Genomic DNA, 20,744 nt, shown 5'->3' with positions numbered 1-20,744 from the left:
GTCCCTAGAAGTTGGGTTAGGGCTCATATCTAATTCCTGAAAAAACATATGCAAAATCATTGTGAATTTAAAAGAACGAGAGTGATTATACTGGGTTTCATACTTTGAAAAAGTTTCAAACCAGATGTTTGCAGCTTTATGCACAACCTCTAGAGGAACAGAGATTGTAAATTGATTGGTGATCCAGCATAGAAAAGCAGGCATTTGTTTCTAGATAAAATAACAAAAAAATAATAATCTAAATTCACTGGAGATGTCTGTTTCATCTGCTGTTGTCAGTAATCACAGTCTCTTTAGGGAATGTGTTACTGTTAAAAACAACTGTTTAAAATGTCATTGTGTCCTTCAACCAGTGAGTATACGAGTGTCTCGGCGGCTAAAGGAGTTAAACAGCAAGCTGCAGGGGGCAGATCTTACTCTTATCTGCTTGTGTGTGTGTTGTGTGTTAACAGCTCTATAAGCGGTCTAGTGAAAACAGAGGAAATCAAGGTGGATGATAAACACTGGGTAATTAGGATTTAAGGATTTCTGCATGCTGGCAGGCCATTTTCCATAAAGCACTTGTTAAAAATGCACTGATCAAGCAGCTTTCTCTGTCTACATCACTAGCAAAACCTGATTTTTTTAATGCACATATTTTCATTAAGTAGGCTATATTAGTCTTATTTCATACACTTGTATGTGAAATCAGAAAATCTAAAGTACAGTTGTTCCAGCTTACTGTTTCACACCATATGCACAAAATATTCATAAACACCACAAAAGACATATGACATACGAGTCCTCTTTATAGCTTTTATTGCATTTAAGCTGTCTGAAAAGTAACAGCATTGCCAGGCCTTTGTCTCAAAAGTGAAATGTTCACAGTTGTGAAGGAGGTGCTATCTATCATTCTGAATACTTTACTTCAAATCATAAGCCTTTTAAATGCAACCAATTTGTCTCAAGGTGCAGAAATAAAGGCCTTGTTATTATCCACATATCTGAAAGGTCCATTTGGATGGTGTGAGGTCTGGAAACCCCAGCTGACTGCTGCCCAACACAACCAATTTGTCTTAGTGTCTGGAGAAGAATGGTAACAACATGAATGATGAAGGTTTTAACTCATTCAGAGTGCAGTGTTTCATCTATCAACCAACACATTTGCACTTTCCATCCCAGACACTCAGCATATGCCAAACATGTGCTACACAGCTAAAGGACTTTAGGAGGGTTCAGCAATTGTGTTGGCATGTAAGATTATCCATTTTCCCATTACTATACCCACAAGGCTTGTTAATGATTCTGATTTGGACCAAGAGTGCTTAGTATCAGGTAACCAGAATAGCTCAAACCGTCCTCTATGAACACTTTTTAATATATTAGCTTTAAAGGTTTTAACAATGTTAGCAGCACATATACTTTGAAGATGCATTTGTCCTTGATGCAATGTATCCAGAATTCATTTAATGCCCTCTCAGCCTTCTATGTAGTTCATTCTCTCATATTCTCTCTCTCTCTCTCTCTCTCTCTCTCTCTCTCTCTCTCTCTCTCTCTCTCTCTCTCTCTCTCTCTCTCTCTCTCTCTCTCTCTCTCTCTCTCTCTCTCTCTCTCATACAGTATAGACAAACACCTCGAGCCTTGGTGAGGCTCTTATTAATGTCAGGTGTACCTGGGTTCACTGACCCCAATGGCAGTTTTTCTGGCCTCTCTTCATAAATAATGGAGGGCATGTGCAGCTCATCACTGCAGTAAATAGGCTCCTGTAGAAGACCATATAAATGCTGTGACCTCTTCGTGAGCTCAGCAGGGCCCACTGGCATCCCATCCATTAACGCACGGCCTAGGCTGGTCATACAGCTTAAGTGGTCATGCAAAAGGGCTCAAAGAGAAATTACACAGTCTAAAGTGGGTCAAAACCTGCATTCAGGACAACAAATAATTTGGAGGATATACACATTCTCTATTTGAAATCAAAGGTACAAAAAGGAAATTCCAGTTTCTTTGGGATGGAATAGCTATCACCACAAGACAGACATGAATCAAAATAAGTCACCAGTCTTTGTGGTTATCAGTAGTTATATAAATGGCTGCCCACTGCTCCGGGTGTGTGTTCACGGTGTGTGTGTTCACTGCTGTGTGTGTGTGCACTTTGGATGGGTTAAATGCAGTGAACGAATTCTGAGTATGGGTCACCATACTTAGCTGTATGTCACGTCACTTATATTACCACTGAGTAAATATTTTTATATGTAGTATATACTGTATTACATTGATTGTACATTTAATGGGAATGCTATATCGATACTTGGTAGGTGGGCCTTTGTGTGCTTTCACACAGCCTCAATTTGTCATGGCATGGATTCCACAAGATGCTGGAAACATTCTTTTGAGATTCTGGTGCATGGTGACATTTTTCAGGTTCACTTTCATGCTGTGAATCTCTCTTTCCATCACATAGCAATTGCTCAAACAGTCTGTGCATTCGAGTAATTGATTAATCCATATTAATGGGCCCAAACTGTGGCAAAAAAAAAAACCACCTTCACATTTCATGTTGCACTACATTCTGACTCAACCATCATTGTGCCTCAGCAGAATTCAAGATTAATCAGTCCAGTTCTCTTTAATTCTCAAAGTTTTTTGTAAGCTTGTGTTCATTGCTTTCTGATTTTTGTTTACAAAAGTTGATCCTGATGTCGTCTTCTGCAGTTGTAACTCATCTCAAGTCAAGTCAAGAAGCTTTTATTGTTATTTCATATATAGCCATATATACCATATATAGCTGTTGAGTACACAGTGAAGAGATAATGTTTCTCCAGAACTAGGTTGCTACATAGAACAAAGACAGAGCTAAGGACTTAATAAGTTATTCCTAGATACATAAGGTGCAACTGTGCAACCTGGTGCAAACAGTGCAGGACAGGACAAACAAGACAGACAAGACAGTGCAGGACAAAAGACAGTGCAGTCTGTTATTGGCTGTTATTTCCTTCACTGTTGGAATTTTTGTTTGTGTGAATGAAATCAATTTAATGTGTGTTTAAAAGATCAAATTTTGTTTACCCAGAACTTCCACAGACATGCACAGATATAAAATTATTTTATTGTGGAGACGAAGGAGATGCGGTGTCAATGTTTTCTACAGGAACTAACTAAAGAACATTTGTAAGTTTGTGTGACATTTTATGTTCTATTTTAGATCAAATCTACTTGAACAGTCTTTCAAGAGTAGAGATTAGGTGAGGCTAATCTGGACCCGTATTCATGAAAATTCTTAGTGCAAAGACTCCTAGTGATGTAATTCTAAGAAAAATCTTAGGAATGTGGGTGTTTTCCCTTAAATTTAAAGAGAAGATCCTAGTAAAGATAGAAATTATTCATAAAACACCTTAACCCTTAAAAGAGCTCTTAAGGTCAAAATATGTTAGGAGTAGTGAGGAGGATGCTTATGAGGCTTAAGAGTTACTTAAGAAAAGGAGAAAATGGCCAAAAAGTGAAAAGGGAGAAAAAATGTATTGCATACAGTATTAAATAATGAGAGTGAGTTAATAAAATGCTACAGAGCACGTAGAGTTTATTTTTGTGATCAATCATATTAAAGATAACATCAACGAATTATATAATTTCTGCCACTATGGCATTTCGGCTGTTTCGGAGATGTTAGCGTAGCTATAAATACCACAATGGCAGAAAGGATATAATTCATTGCTATGACATTTCTCTGCTCTGTCAGAGATGTTTATATTTACATTCACATAAAATTTTTTACATTACATAACATACAGATGTTAGCGCATCTCTAATACAATCGGTCTTGAATGTAATCCCTACATAATACAACCTCAAATAGCTTAACATAGAGACAAAGTTAAGGCTTATAACAGACCAGATTTTAAAAGTGTTCCTTTTTTTATTGGACATCCAATCAGAGCCTTCAAAAGAATGTGTCATATCTAACAACAGGGTCAGAAACGCCTCTTCTCTATGTTAAATGTTTTTCTATGTTCCTTGCTCAGAGTTGCTGAGATGGTGAAGCAGTCTTAAGCTAACATTTCTAGTATTCCTAGAATTTTTAAGCTAAATTAGGAGTGCTCTGAGACCATGCTTAAAATCTTTATGAATATAGGCCCTGAACTTTTGTAAAAAAAAAAAAAAAAAAAAAAAGCACTGACATGGTCAATATCACAAATTAGTTAACATTTAAATAAGTACCGAAAAATAGTGCAGAATCATGAATTTTAATTATTTAAGATATTCAACATTTACTTTTATAGAATATTGAGAATTTACAATATTATTTCTTTATTTTACATGTTTAAAAATTTAAACATGTTCTAAACCTTTCTGTTTTAAAGGAATATGTCAGTGTTAAAGGAAATACGAGCTTCAGCAAAAAATTCAGCCTCTGGATACGGTTACATCAACTTTAAATATTTATCTGAAGAATGTTGAAGTTATATAAACTGCCCATTTTCTTTGTGTGTGTGCGCCTGCATACATGTGACAATAATGTATGTGATGTATCTTCTTCTACAAATTTGCCTGGTCAGCATCAGATGGCAGCTCTGGACGGTAGCTCCACTTTTCATGAAAGAACTTGGACTGCTGGAACTCAGAGAATATTCCACACTCAGTCATGGAGAGAAATTCTCAATAATAAATATCACACTAATAATGAATGGGCCAGCGGCTGCAGTTGTCTTGAGGGCATAATATCTAATTTCCTTCCTATGTTTCATATTCCCACTCCTTCATGTTCCTACAGTCTGTGATTAAAGTCATCACTGCTCTCCACTGCTCTTATTTATTTTTCAAATCAGCACGTAAATCTGGGTGGCAGGCGCTTGTTACGCACCAGTGTCAATAAATTATGACAGACAGACAGACAGACAGATGGACAGACAGATCCAGAATGCTAAGCACCCTTTTGCCTCTGTAGGAAAACTACATTTGTTTCCCCTCACACCCACACACAATTTGGTAAGTAAGGGAAAGACGAGATTACTCTGGATTCATTTTTAAGACAAAATTTTAAGCTCTACTTTGTACTTTGTCACATAAAACAGGCTACAACATAGTGATCCCATGATGATAGAGTTAAGCCACTCTACCTAAATGTAGTACAGTATGTTAAAGGCAGGTATATACTGAAATAAATAAAAAGAGTCTCACTGGCTCATGTGACTGAATGGCATGTTGAAGCTCCTCAATGCAACCACCGAATAGAAGGTAGCATGATGACTTGACACCTTGCACCACTAGCTGCCATGCTGGGGAGATTTTATCATGCCATCAGTACCAATAACCTTTCACATGATCCCCATTCAAAGTCCATTAACACACAGATGGAAAGAGGTGAGGCTGAGACATATTATCAAAAACAGGAGGCACGAAATCACTGCAAACCATATGAAAGTATTTATTTCTTAATATTAAACAAACAAAAAATAAGTTAAAAGCAAGCAAATATATAAATGAACAAAGAAAACAAATATAGCAAAAAAAAAAAACTAATTTGATTTTATGAATCTACATAAAAGCATATTCATTAACAATAATGATGAAGGTAAAGGTGTTTTTTTAGGCAACAGATTATGAAAATTCTGTCTTATTTTAAGGACTCTTCTTCAGCACTTTTTTTATTATCAAAAACAGTTTATTATCAGACCCAAGAATGAACAGTCCATTTGTGGGATATGTACTGCGTGTTACTACTTCAACTTGACATTTCATATAGTATGATTTATTTAACATTTATTTAACATGTATCATTTATTTTCTTCTGTCAGTAACAAAATTGCTTCATGCTCCTTTTGGCATTGTTGAACCAAATGAACAAAAAAGCCCACTATGGCTTGGAGAATTAGAGATTGACAACTATATGTAAATGATATTATATAATGTACGTACACAAAGATTCTAAATGTCTTGGGTTTTATATAATGTAGCATAAAAACAGAGCCATTGTACCCTGACTGCAAAATGAAGGAAGTACTTTAATCAGAAATAATAAATAATCTGGTCGTCTTCAGCACCCAACACAAGGCAATTTAACGCATCAGTGGTGGTTGCCTATTAATTTGTGTGGGGATCGAGAGGGGAGCCTGGGAGTGCAGATTTGAGGGACAACATGCTTGTTTTATGTATCACCCCAGCTGCAAGCAAACATACACACACACACTCACACACACACACACACAGACACACACACACACACACACACACACACACACACACACACACACACACACACACACACACACACACACAACACAGTCTATTCTTAATTATAGCACTATTTCCCGACAATGTAAATGCAGCATGGAAGAGGTATATTATGGTGAATTAATAAAATGCTATGAGATAGGGGCCCATATGTGTGTGTCCTTGGGGGTGTAGCATCAATAACAGTCGCCCCCAGGCTGTTCTGCATGGCGTCTGTGTCTGAATGTGAAATATGTGTTTGCAGTAATTGGGTACAAAGATTGTGACCCACCCTCTTCACTAGTTGTTTTATCTCTGAGTGCTTTAGATCAGTTTGTCTGAAAATGCAGACTTAGTCAGTGCATTCATACCTTTTTAGACCCCATTAACAATAGACTGCTCTGTAAATGCTAGATTAGTACAAACATATAGCCAATATTCTTTATTGTACATTTAGTGCAAATGTGTTCACAAAGGCAAAATCTCTTAGCTGATATGTATATCCCACTAATACCTAGAGGATTTACTAATGATGTTGAGAAATGAAATAGCGACCTTTGTTTATTACAAAACATTAGAATACAATATAAATGGTATATTTTCCAGTCAGCCATATGTATAAAAAATGTGGTGATGTAATAAATGTTATTTACCTGACAGCACACACTTTTTCTTTTACATTTAAAACTGTAGCTAATGAGACATTTATAACAAAAGAAATTAAACGTTTAATATCTACATCATTATTTCAAATTTAAGCATACATTGCACTGACCATGTTAACATCAAAGACTTAAATTCAGCTAGGGTCAGACTCAAGAAGCCCAAAGGTTAATCCAGTTATTATAATTCGGTGATTATACAAGACAATAACAGTGTTAACCTGTCATTTTTCAATGATGGTGTTTGATTTCAATGTTTTTACCAAAATCCATCCACTACAAATTCAATCACATACTGTGTAGTGTAAGAATAGTGTGTGCTATGCCAACTGAGATGCCAGTGTTGTGTTGATGCTGTTGTGTCTCTCCCTATACAGGAAATCATGAGTGTTATAGACAGTGGCTACTTAGGGATAGATGTGTCAAGCACTGTGAAGACACAATTCCTCTTTAATAACAAACTCTTAAAAGTCAAATGTTAACTTTATACATTATGTACAAAACTGTAGGTGGATCAGACCTAGATGAGTCATGTGTACTCAACCATGAATGACACATATAATTAGAGTTTTAGTACAGGGCATCCATGACACTCATCACTTAATTGTCTAGGGGAATCTGTGCACAGTGGATGCTCATTTACTTATCCATTCTCTCCTTCTGCTTTCCCCTATCTCTTAAAGAATCTTCCCTATAGTCATTTTGTCTGTTTTCCTGCAATTAATTAATGCATCCCCAGCTAGTTAATGGTAGCACTTGTTTCAGAACGCCGATAGAGGAAGGGCAAAGGGCATCTGCAAACCTCGTCTTCATGGCTCCAGGCCTTCGCTTTCTCAGTCATGGCATTCACACTATTTTTATCAGAACCCTTTTAAGGAAATACAGTATAAATCTGATTTTATGCAAGAAGAGTCTCTTGGGTTTCAATTAACTAGAGGTCATGTTGCAGATCTTTGTTAAAAAAAGAGGAAGAATGATGATAAAGAAGACAGAGAGACAGAAGAGAGTTCTCTTTTAATTATTATGACCTAATTAAACATTTGTAAAAATGCATGCGTGGCAGCAGGCATGGTTTAAACATGCAAGTTTACTATAATTGTATGTTTACTTCATTCTAGTGTGACCTGCCTGGAATGTTCAAATGTGCTTTCAACATTAAAAACTGATGAAAACTTGAGAAAGTTTTATTTGCACTGCCCTGCGGAGAGCTCTGTCCTTGAAACAAAAACACAATTCGGCAGTGTGTTTTTGAACTGTGTCTACAGAACTCATTGAAAACACGGCTGTAAAACCACTCTGAAAGCTTATAGCAAACACAGTTGCTGTATTTGTAATGGTGGAACATCATCTTTCATGCATGACATTCAACAGAGAGCGGCCATGCGTCAGTTAAAGAAAGGGATGTTGGTATACGTAATAGCATTCCAGGAGTGTATAATATAATGGTGCTGCGTGATGTGAGGCTTTATTACATGTATGTTGAATATTACTTCAGCTTTCCATCTCTCCACATCATTGATATCCTACCCACAGGCCAGAGAGCTCAGTGCAAGTTGGAAACACTTCTATATTTGTTGCAGTCACTCAGTTTGTCAGTGTGTGATTTTTAGTTTTTGCCTGCTCGTTGTGTACAGTGTATTGTGTGTGCTTCCATTAGACAGCTAAAGACATGTTATCGATCAGTTTATTCTCAAATATACTACATTTATCATTTTGTATCACTTTTAAACACATTTTGTTACATGATATTAAATATATATATATATATATATATATATATATATATATATATATATATATATATATATATATATATATGAGTGATATATATATATATATATATATATATATATATATATATATATATATATATATATATATATATATATATATATATATACTAATTAAGTACAAAATTACTACACAGTTTGAGAACAGAAGCATGTGTTAAATAATTGTCCAAATGATTTTATTTATTGTGTTTATGGTGACTTCACATTTATACTCTTGCACTATAGATCAGGTTATATTATACATACCCTTGGTTATATTACATTATATTTCTATTGTCACTACTTTTGAACAGCACAATACTTATATTTAATTCAATTCAATTGTATTTTTTATAGAGTTTTTAACAGTGGACATTGTCAAAAGGTAGCTTTACAGAAATATATAAAGTCAGGACATTAATTATAATTATAATCAGTTTATCAATTTATATTGGTATATATTCTTTTTTTTAAACCCTTTTCTTGTTCAAATGAATAGATAAATAGTTTTTGCTCTTTTCCTGTTGAGTATATTCTGTTTTGTGAACAGATTCAGTGTTCAAAAGTATTTATGTGAATATGTCATGACATACTGAGCAAATGATAAATACACTCAACCGTGCAGAATTTACTCTTAGATGTTCAGAGAGTACACATCCATCTCTCAAGTAGACAGTGCTAATTATAGGTGTGAAATAAGCAGAAATGTGTTTTTAACATAGAATACATTGTACTGTAGCTTGTGTATATAGTGTTTATAACTAATGCATATTTTATATAATTTATAATTAATATAATGTAAGTAATCTATTTATAGTTGTTTTCAGTACATGATGTATTTGTAGCATCTGTTGTATTTTCAATCAGTGGTTTTTGCATTTGTGGATTTTTAATTTTATTTTGTATGTTTTATTTGTATTTATAGTCTATGTTGTATTTATACTGTACAGGGGAATTGTGCAGCCGAGCAGAGCAGACTTCAATTGTTTACATACACACAAACATATTTGTAAGTACCTTAAATTGATAATTATTAATCATTTTACACCTGAACCTACCCTCATAACTTACATACAAACATATATTTATTTAAAATAATAATAATAGATAGATAGATAGATAGATAGATAGATAGATAGATAGATAGATAGATAGATAGATAGATAGATAGATAGATAAATAAATAAATTGAAGTTTGTGTGGACAATTGACAATATCTTATCATTGGAGTGTGTGTGTGTGTGTGTGTGTGTGTGTGTGTGTGTGTGTGTGTGTGTGTGTGTGTGAGTGTATGTGGGTGTGTGTTTTCTAGACACTGTTTGTGTTAACATGGGTGAAACAGCTCTTGCTAATTAGATGAGCCTTCTTTTCAGTGCTATAATCACAGGCATCTGGGTCTGGCAATTACTTAATATGAATATGATATATTAACATATTCCTGGCAGGCGTGTTAGAGAAGGCTGCTCATAGGAGACAAATTATCCAAATTAATTTCTAATTTAAAATCCTATGCCTTTTATTATAAGCTGTGGGTGCCCATCGGTATAAAGATGAAAGGAAGAAGGCTCGGAAAGGGGAAGAAATAAAGACACAGGGAAAATGGAAGGGTGTTAAGGACATATTCAGAAAGGCTTTAATGACCACGTCTTGTTGTTGGCTACTAACCAACCGAATAATCAGATAAGAAAAACATAAAGGTTGAACTGTAAAATTTGAGTTAGTAAACAGGTATGAATAAAAAGGTTTTCTCTAAATATTGGTTAGGCCTAGCTGTAGTTATACACACTAACACACATATTCTGCTCCATTCCTTCTTGCAGAAGAAAAAAAAATTGTTTTTTGGACTGATATGGAAGTTTGAGTTGAAATCATTTTGATGATTTTCTCAGTAGAGCTTGAGGCTGTTTAAAAACCATATGCACTGTTATTGCAAATAATGTTTATACGGCCTGGTGTAAAACATGGTGGCACTAAGGATGTGAGCATTAAAAATCTGTATTTTTAATGTAATTTGCAATGCTCTACTAAGACCAATTAACTTTGTACCATCTTATGACCTGTTTTAACAGTACACATACAATTTTAATTCAAATATATGAACTGTAACATGACAAAAAGTAGTAAAACAGATAAGGAATTTGCCTGTAATATTCTTGGCCAAACCTTAGAAGAAAAATAAAAAGAATAAAAATAAATTACCGAATTTCTAATAGTGGAACACTATGTGGTATATATTTTACTGTTAATTTATGAGTACATCATGTACGAATGATTTTTGATTTTTGCTGTTCCTTTTTCTGTTTAAAATAATAAAAATGAAAGTGAATGTTTGGGGTAAATGAACTGAAATTGTGTTGCAGTACCTGTATGTCAGACACTCCACATAAACAAACACAAGTTTTAACTATGTGGTGAAGTTGTAATGAGACATTTATTTAGCCTGCAATAGCAGCATTTCAGTGAAGAGGTCTTTGGACAGGAACCAATTTGTTTTGTGGCGTGAAAACAAAACAAATAAATAAATAAAAATTAAAAAATATGAATATAATGTGTAGGCATATGTTGTGGAAACACTTTAGAGAAAACTGCAAAATCAATGATAGTCATAATATGAATGAGTTAACTAGCATCACCTCTGATTTCTTCTTTTTTTAGCTGTAATTCCATTAGTTTATTTGTGCTTAGGTTTTTTTACATGCACGTATTTATTCCATCTTCTTATAAGATTTACATTATATTTCCAAAAGGAGGCTGTGTGGACACTGGACTATCACACCCATATGTGCATGCTGATCACCACAAAGTTTAAAGCACACAAGTGTCTAGTGCCCAAATATTGTACCCCACCTCACTAATGCTCTTGTGGTTGAATGGGCAAATCCCCACAGCCACAATCCAAAATCAATCGGAAAGTCTTTTTAGAAGAATGGCGGTTATTATAACAGTAAAGTCTAAATCTGAAAAATTATGTTCAACAAACACATGGGTGTGATTGGTCAAGTGTCCATGTATGAATGTGCATATGTATGTCTGATTCTGAATTTCATGTCTCATAAGGTAGAGATTGAGAGAAAGAGAGAGAGAGAGAGCACAGAGTTATTGGTAGATAATATCAAGCAGTCATAAAATCCATTTTGCCAGACAGATGATGCTGGCCACTGCTCAATGTATGCTACTTCAGTAAACACTGTAAGAATGTTATTAAACTTGTCAGTGGTGCAGGTAGAATTAAATGTAAGTATATGAGTTTGTAAATCTTCTGACTATACATCTGCTCTGTCTCCCACTTACTTAACAATGGCGCTATAAGTAGAATGTGTGTGTCTGTGGTTTTAGAATGCTTTAAATTTATTAAGGAAGGAAACAAACATGTAGTCACCCACTTTCCTAAAAGAAAGGTCAGACAAAGTAGTCAGATTTATTTTGTAGTGCTGTATATCAGTAATGACAAGAAAACAAAAATTCAAGACATACTGAACATGCAAGACGTTTAATATAAGTTTAATATAAGTTTAATATAAAAAGCCATTTTTAACTGAAACTGAAACAGTGCTGCTATCAGAATTCTGTGTAAAGTTACCATACACCATAAAATGTCACAATAAAATATATCATTGGGAGAGATTTGTAAAATCCAGCGGTATAGGTCAGTATTGGTCAGATATCTCAATATCATTTGTTGTTTCTATAATGATGTGTCATTTTCACTGATTAGAGGTTATCTCTGGATGAATGTAGGTCTAAACCTGATAGCACATAATTGCAACAAGCACTGATACTTTTATAAAGACAGTGATATAAGTTTAACAATTAATGTACTTAAATGTACCCTTCTCTGTTTTATTGAATTCTCTTGATTGATTGTTTATATTTCAGGATGTCTGTTTTCCAATGGAAATGAGACTTTATTTGTAAATATTATTCAAAGCAGTAAAAAAATGTAATTTAATAATTTTTGTGAACCACCTTCAGTTTTCTGTCCAATGTTGTGCAGTTTTCTAAGTAAATTGGCTTGTAGGTTGTTCCAGATATCTGGGAGAACTTGCCACAGCTCCTTTGCACTGGTTGGCTATCTTGCTCTCTCACGTGTGTATCTGCAAATCAGTGTTGTTGATGTTTTTTATAAGAATAATGATATATTGCTTACCATTATTATGCTTGTTATGCTCTTATGCAAACATTTCCAATTCATTCATAGAATCATCCATAGAAAATGCATAAAGATAATTTACTGAAAAACTGTCTCTTAAGTTTTCATGAAATCACCTGCTCAGTCTTGTCAATCACCTCCTCAGCAGCAGGTACAACAGCAAAACAAATTCTTTAATTCACACCAAACATCAGCTCAGAGAGAGGATATGCTCATTTTAGATTTGCTCCGATTATCTTATTCTATCTATCTATCTATCTATCTATCTATCTATCTATCTATCTATCTATCTATCTATCTATCTATCTATCTATCTATTTCATTTTCTGAATAATTTCATTTATTGCATGCCTCAACAGTCTATTGCAATATTCTGCTGTGATGTTATCTAAAAATGTCAGCAAGTAGCATCTGTTGCAGCAAAGAGAAACATTTGGTCTTGTTGGTCGACTTTCTATCTCCATGCACAAAAGAATACTGTTATTTACAGACCTTCAAATTGGTCGCCAAACAGGAGGACTGTCCAATGGAGGACTGGGCCCGCATTATCGGCTTTTACATCTCTGGAGAAGTCCAGGTGGCATACTATGCCCTAAGCACTGAAGAGGCTGAAGGGGTCCCCCATTAATGCCAAGGTGGAGTTACCATAAACAGACTTATCACCCAGGTCTGAATCCATGGCTGCAAATGCACTTTGGCTCAGTCTGACCAGCTATACTCAAAAGAAGTTGTTGAATGAGTTTTGATGGACAGATTCCTTCATGCTTTACCCATCAAATAATGCATACCCACAGAGTTTAAGGGCTCCACCACACTGCGGGAGATGCTGGAGGCCCTAGAGGGCATGCTGGCATTCCTAGAGATTGGCAGGGGTGAAAGATAGGAGGTAACTGCAGGACATGTTAACGACAACCCCACACCAATCAAGCCTGACATTCCACCACCACCCGAAGCTAATAAAAATCTGGCTTTGCGTTGCACAAATAAATAATGCCCATTGCACTCACCATGGAGGTCACTGGTCACTGAGGAGGTTAACAGGCAGGGTTAACTGGTATCATGGTAACTCTGCCCCAACCATTGGTGGTAGGCCACACAGCATTGCCAGAAGAGACCATTTCGGTCTCGTGTCCATTTTAATGTCTGCAATGTTGCTGCTGCACAGGTAAAAGTCCGGAACCAGGAGGGTAAGTGTCCATTGCTGGTGGGGATAATCCCTAACCTGCCTGTCCCTTTGCTCCTGTTGCAGGAATGGCCTGGTTTCCCCACTAGAACCCCTGCAACCCAGTCTTATTATTAATAATCCAGTCTTTTCTGACTTTCACCAGGTGTCCAGAGAAGGGAGCTTCAGACAGAAGCAGAAGGAGGATGACCATCTAAAGCACTGCTGGGCTCAGCTGCATGTGCTTGAGGAAGAAAGGCGAACCCAACACAAATTTTACCTACAACCTACTTTTTGGTGTCCTCCTAGTAGTTCTTGAACAGTAGACCCAATACAGCTGGCCCATGCCCATTCTGTTTGCAGACATCTGGTGAATTGAAGCATGTTGGAAAAGCTGATTGATTGTTTGATTTGGTTTGGAATGGATGCATAGGTCCAGACCTTCTGCCAATGTAGTGCTTAATGTCGCCTGCATCAGCAAGGTAAGCAGACATGCAATTATATTATATGAACCTACTTAAAAATGGATGGAACCTGCTACTGTTGTTTCTACATTTGCTGTTTCAAAGGTAGGCTTTCAATAGCTATCTCTTCCCTGAGTGGATGAGCTGGTGGAGAGGCTAGGGAGAGCCAGATTCATCTCCACCATGTATCTAACTAAGAGATTTTGGCAAGTTGCCTTAGCTCCAGACACAGAAGAGAAGACAACTTTTGATGCCATCAGTAGCTACTGGCAGTAAAGGGTTCTCCCCTTTGGGATGCACTGGGAACCTACTAAATTCCAAGACTTACGGATACCATGAGGACTACCTTGATGATACTGTGATTCATTCCTCCACCTGATCTGACCAGCTACACCCCCTAGGAAGAGTATGGTATGGGGCCCAATGCCTCCACAGGAGCAAGGACAAGTGCAGCACTAAAATTATGCTTTTCTCCCTCACGATCACAGAATGGACAGAGGATTCTAGCAAAGACGAGTCTATCTGTCATAGCTGCATCCTGCCAGCCTCCTGGGTCCCACCTCTTCAGCATGTCTCTTTTTCTATATTCTTCTTCTCCTTTTTTTGTTTTATTTGCTTTCAGTTGCTTAGTGGAAATAAAACTGCACTGCTGCGCAAAGAATCTGGTCTCTAGTGTCTATTTTCAGCCCCTCATTGAGTTGCTTTAATATTTACTAGCATTTTTTTATATTTATCAAATATATATATATATATATATATATATATATATATATATATATATATATATATATATATATATATATATATATATGTATATATATATATATATATTTAACCTAGTGAACCAGCATTAATGTATCCAATGATAGAGATTTAAGCACTTATGTACGTCGCTCTGGATAAGGAGTCTGCCAAATAGGGAGTCTGCCAAATGCTGTAAATGTAAATGTAAATATATATTAGAACAAAATTTTATCTTTTACTTTCCAACATAATACTTACTGAAAATTTTAACCACCTTATTTTGGTGTGGGTTCCGATGCAGTCAGAGCCTTTCCTACCCTGGTTAGCATGCCTGTCTATTATAGTGCATTTCATTACTATGGCATTTGATTGACTAAAAAAATTGTATTAATTTTTAAAGTTAATCCATAGGAGTTGTAATTGATGACATTGTATTGAGTCATTTTGTATTCTGTTAAACTGAAATTAACTGAAACAATTCAAACTGTCAGTTGTGATTTTGAGTCTTTTAACTGTTTGTAAGTCTAAAATGCAAATTCAACACTTTGATGCACAAAATGTGAAACTCAAATCCTGATTTTAGTTTTAGACTTTTCTAATTGTATAGGTGTATATTTTGCACATCTTACACAAATATAATATTTTAAAACTTTCAAATTTATTTTAACATACAAATCTGTCTGAAACTTACAGGAAAATTAAATAATAAAAAGAACCAGCAACAGACTGTCACACATCCACTTACTGGTGAAATATCATGCAGCATGAAATATAATGAATATCTTTTTTCCTGTTAGACCAAAGATAGAGCTTTGGAATCAAAAGAAGTCAAAATGTGCATGTCCTATGTGTGTTTGGTGTGTATGGGTGCAGTGCAAGGCTGCCATTTCAAGGCCGAATGAGCCGGCACTAAAGAGATAATATTTCAATAACATAGTGGCCTGATCATAAAGTAACTCAATGGAAATGTGGTATAGCCTCAGGCTACTCAGCAGGACAGTCAGCAGTCAAATGATTTCACATCCCCTTCTCATCCTGAGCCCCCCTCTCTCTCTCTCTCTCTCGCTGAGCCTTTCTTTCTCAGACCCACACACGTCTGGACAGATACTTATTTGCAAGTTTATTTCCATACATGCAAAACAGTAACCATTAAAATGTGCATCACATCATTCTGCAGTTTAGTTTTTGAGACAAAATGGGAAATGTAAGTATTGAGTATCATGTGAGTAGCATTCAGTCAAAGAAAATTTTATAGTGTAGAAAAAAAAAATCAAAGAGCAATATTTTACAAATCTTTATTGTTTCTATCAGTCAAATCTCAGTTTCCATTATTCAAAATAAAATAATGTGAATAACAATGTAGAAGCAAAGCTCCGGAGACATGCAAGAAGTTTGCGTCTGCAAGTACAAAACAGGACCATCCTTTTAATGCAATCATTCAAATCATCATTTGAAAATCATCAAAACATGTCTTCCCATTCCTCATTTCTTGCTCCTGGGTCTTTCCTCCTTTTCCCTTTACTTCCTCCTTCCCTGTGACAGCAGGATGTGCTATTCCTTTAAAGGAGATCAAACCAGGTTCTGCAGTGAAGCTTAAGGCATTTGTGCTTGACAATAAAGGATTTATTTTTTTCAAAAGAACCAGAACAATGATGTTTAGAGGCTGTTTCAGGTAAATTTGTACTTTATGGAGAGATTTGCCTAAAGTACACCTGAGTGTGTTAGTCCTCATCTACAAACAGCTTGCCTCTAACACTGCTGAGTCGGCTGTTTACGTGTCTGGCTTTAATTGGTATGGTGGTAAACAGGAGCAGAACAGAAGGAACACAGCCAAAAATGATGTTTCCTCTCAAACATGTAATGTTTCATCTAGAATGCCAGAGATGAGAAGAAAAACTATCTTTCTGCTGATGTGGACAACAAGCTATACTCAGGGCACAAATTAGAGCAGGAAAGCAGAGAAAAAGAAATGGTTCCTCCAAGAGGGAGTTCTCTTATATTTTTGTACTTTTCGCCTCCCTCTTGCCTTATTTGCAGATTTTCAAAATGTTTTTTCTGATGCTGCGCTTCTCATTATATCACAAGCACTTTAAACCAAAGTCCTCCATTTGAGCTTTTAAGTTTTAAGAAAACATTTATTTTATTCAGGTGTGATACAATGTCTGCCTCTGTCATGTAAACCATACAGAAAAGTGATGCATGTATGAATACAACCAAGTAAACAAAGCAGCATTGATTTTTTTAAGGTCCATACACATAGTGAACAGTAACAGTTTGGTCAAAATAAAATGCAGCTGAATTGAATGTATGAAATAAATATAGCACAAAGAAGAGATTCCACCATAGTCTTTATCCTCTCTCTCTCTCTCTCTCTCTCTCTCTCTCTCTCTCTCTCTCTCTCTCTCTCTCTCTCTCTCTCTCTCTCTCTCTCTCTCTCTCTCTTATGTTCTCTCTCCATGTATCCCTGCTGCATCTTTGTCATGTGGAGCAGGTTCACAGAGCTGTTGGATGAATTGTCTGATAGCCCGAGGCAGTTTACGGTGAAAGAGGGGCCATAAATAGGATTGAAGTTTAAATGAAATAATACATCCGGGGGAAAAAGAAGGGATGAAGACAGAGAAGGGGAAAGATGGAGAGGTAAGAGTGAGGTGAGAAGTTCGCACAGAGAGCACTATCCTCTTTCTATGGCTTTAAAGCAGGGGAAAGAATAACTGGCTCATTTTGCTCTAAATAGGACTTTTGTCTGTTGGAAGCAGAGATTCAGTCTGTGGCCTGTAAAAGAAATAAGACAAAATGAAGGGATAAAAAATTACCTCCATACAGTATAGAAAGGACATTGTGTGTGTGTGTGTGTTTGTATGAGAGAGAGAGGGAGAGAGAGAGAGAGAGAGAGAGAGAGAGAGAGAGAGAGAGAGAGAGAGAGAGAGAGAGAGAGAGAGACATTACTATAATTGCTTCAGCATCATTCACCAAAACCTTTAAGAAACAAATCTTTCAGATCTTGGAAGATACATTTATTACATTTACTGACCACTTTATAAGGAATGACCAGACCAGTTCAGGTTTATAGGAAGGCTACGATAACTCAATAACCAGTAACCAATCTTCACACTTGTGGTGAGCAAAAAACATCTCAGAATGCACAACACACCAAGCCTTGAGGCAGATGGAGTAAAACAGCAGAAGACCACATCAGCTTCCACTTTTGTCTGCCAAGCACATTTGCCATTGGCCACAGGCTCACCCAAACAGAATAACTGAAGGCAAGAAAAATATCATACGTTCTGACGAATCTTGATTTCTGCTTCAACATGTAAACGATAGAGTCAGAATTTGTTCTCAATAGCATGAATAGTTCAGGATGGTGGTGATAGTGAAATGAGGTGAGGAATGTATGCTTGGCACACATTAGTCCGCCTAATAATAATCGAGGGTTTAGATCCCACAGCCTAAGCATTGTAACTGACCATATTTATCTTTTTATAGCCAGAGGTTAACATCTGACAATGTATTGGCTTCCAGCATGATAATGCACCATGTCCCAAAGCACAAGTTTGAAAAAGGTTTTTAAAAAAAAAAAAAAAACGTGCTAGTTGAGGTTTGGTTGTTTTGTAATTGACTTCATATAGACTTCATGTTACGTGTTTAATAGAAAATCAAGTATGCACTCCAGTGATTTATTTACAATTAGTTATTGACCAACACTTTAAAATAATTTATTTCGAGTGAGTAAATGAGTACTAAATGAGTACTATTAATACTAGGCGCATACTGGTATACTGGGGGTAGAATAGGACAACAAAATTTAGTAAAGGAAGGCATGAAAAACAAAATCTAATATAAAACAAAATCATACACACACACACACACACACATTATTATAGCTAAGAAAAATTAAATTTGACAAAGCCTTCTTATGTGGTCCAAACTACAGCTACATATTGCATTAAAACTGGAAATAAAATTGTGGCACTAGACTCAGTAGATTTCATGTTCATTCATTCAAAGTAGACACAAAGTAAAAAGTGACACAGAAAAAAGTATTTTACTGAATGAATTTAACATGGATCTAGTTTTATCAACAGAACCAATACACACACATGACACATATATGCAGCTGGATCATACAGTGGATTATACCATATTGACGATTATGGACAAGAAACGTTTTGGGATGCTAAACATTGTTTCATGTCCTCAGTTAACAGTTTAAATGTCTCTTGGAGATATACCTATCTACAGGAAATCTAATGGGGCAATAGATTTTTCTACTCTTCTAACTCTACATTCTTAGTCTACACTGATTTTACTTGAAAAAATATCCAGCTGCCCTGCGATGGGTTGGCACTCCGTCCAGGGTGTATCCTGCCTTGATGCCCGATGACGCCTGAGATAGGCACAGGCTCCCCGTGACCCGAGGTAGTTCGGATAAGCGGTAGAAGATGAATGAATGAATGAATGAATGAAAATATCCAGCTAAATTCTCCCTTGTTGGTGGCCAGGTATATTACACCCTCTGACCACAAACTATAATATTACTAAATAGTCTCTGCTTTTTTACACTCTTTAATATCAGAATGTGTGATGGGTCTAACCCTCAATACATAAGCTCTATTAGGGAAGTCCCTAAACATCTCCATCCTGAGATAAACTTCACAGTAAATTAGTCACAATTAGCAAATGCGACATTGGTGCTCCGGCCCCACTAATGCCATTATGAACCCACCCAATCATAACTTACAGTCTACTGGATCATTTCTCAAATCAATGATCTTGGTAAGTACTTCTAAAAGGGCCCTATTGCCAAATCAGCTGGATGCGTCCAATTAAAAGGAAATGGGGGAAAAAGGGAGGAGGGTTAGGGTTGATTAGCAGTTAGCTTCAGGGCAACAGCATTATTATGCAGCAAATGGAGCTCAGTCAGAGTCAGGTTAAATGCTTTTAATTCACAAAACCAAAACCTCCCCCCACTGGCATTCAGAAAGAGAGGAGTGATAATGATCAGTGTAGATATAGCCCACAATATTAAGTACTAGAACATAGCTTTTATTCATATAGCTGTGGCAATGAGTTTGCAAAATTCTTGCAATTAAAGCTTATTTTTAGTGTTTACCTTTTCAGAAGATATTACTGTAATTTAGTACTTGTCATTCAGCAGTGTAGCTTTCTCCTGATGTTTTGAGCAACTAATGGAACAAGGTTAACTATTATGCTGTGACTTTTTCTGTGCTTCCGCAAAGATTTGACAAAATTTACCTTCTTCTTTCTTTTTATTTTCATCTGAACATTGATGTTTATGCATGTGGTAGCCTAGTGGTTAAGGTGTTGGGCTACCAACTGGCAGGTTGTGAGTTCGAGCCCTGGTCCACCAAGCTGCCACTGATGGGCCCCTGAGCAAGGCCCTTAACCCTCAGTTGTATTAAAAAAAACGAGATAATGTTAGTTGCTCTATATAAGGGTGTCTGCAAAATGCTTGTAATGTAAATAAGGTTCATTCAGGGTTTTTTGCATTTAATTATATTAGAAAATGTTAAACACAGTTCTAAAAAACCATTAGTCATGTAAAAATTAAGTAAACTAACATGTTTAAGTTGATGAACTTTG

Source organism: Tachysurus vachellii, chromosome 25 (assembly GCF_030014155.1).
Source record: "Tachysurus vachellii isolate PV-2020 chromosome 25, HZAU_Pvac_v1, whole genome shotgun sequence".
Classification (NCBI taxonomy): Eukaryota; Metazoa; Chordata; class Actinopteri; order Siluriformes; family Bagridae; genus Tachysurus; species Tachysurus vachellii.
Note: the sequence above shows the minus strand (reverse complement) of the source record.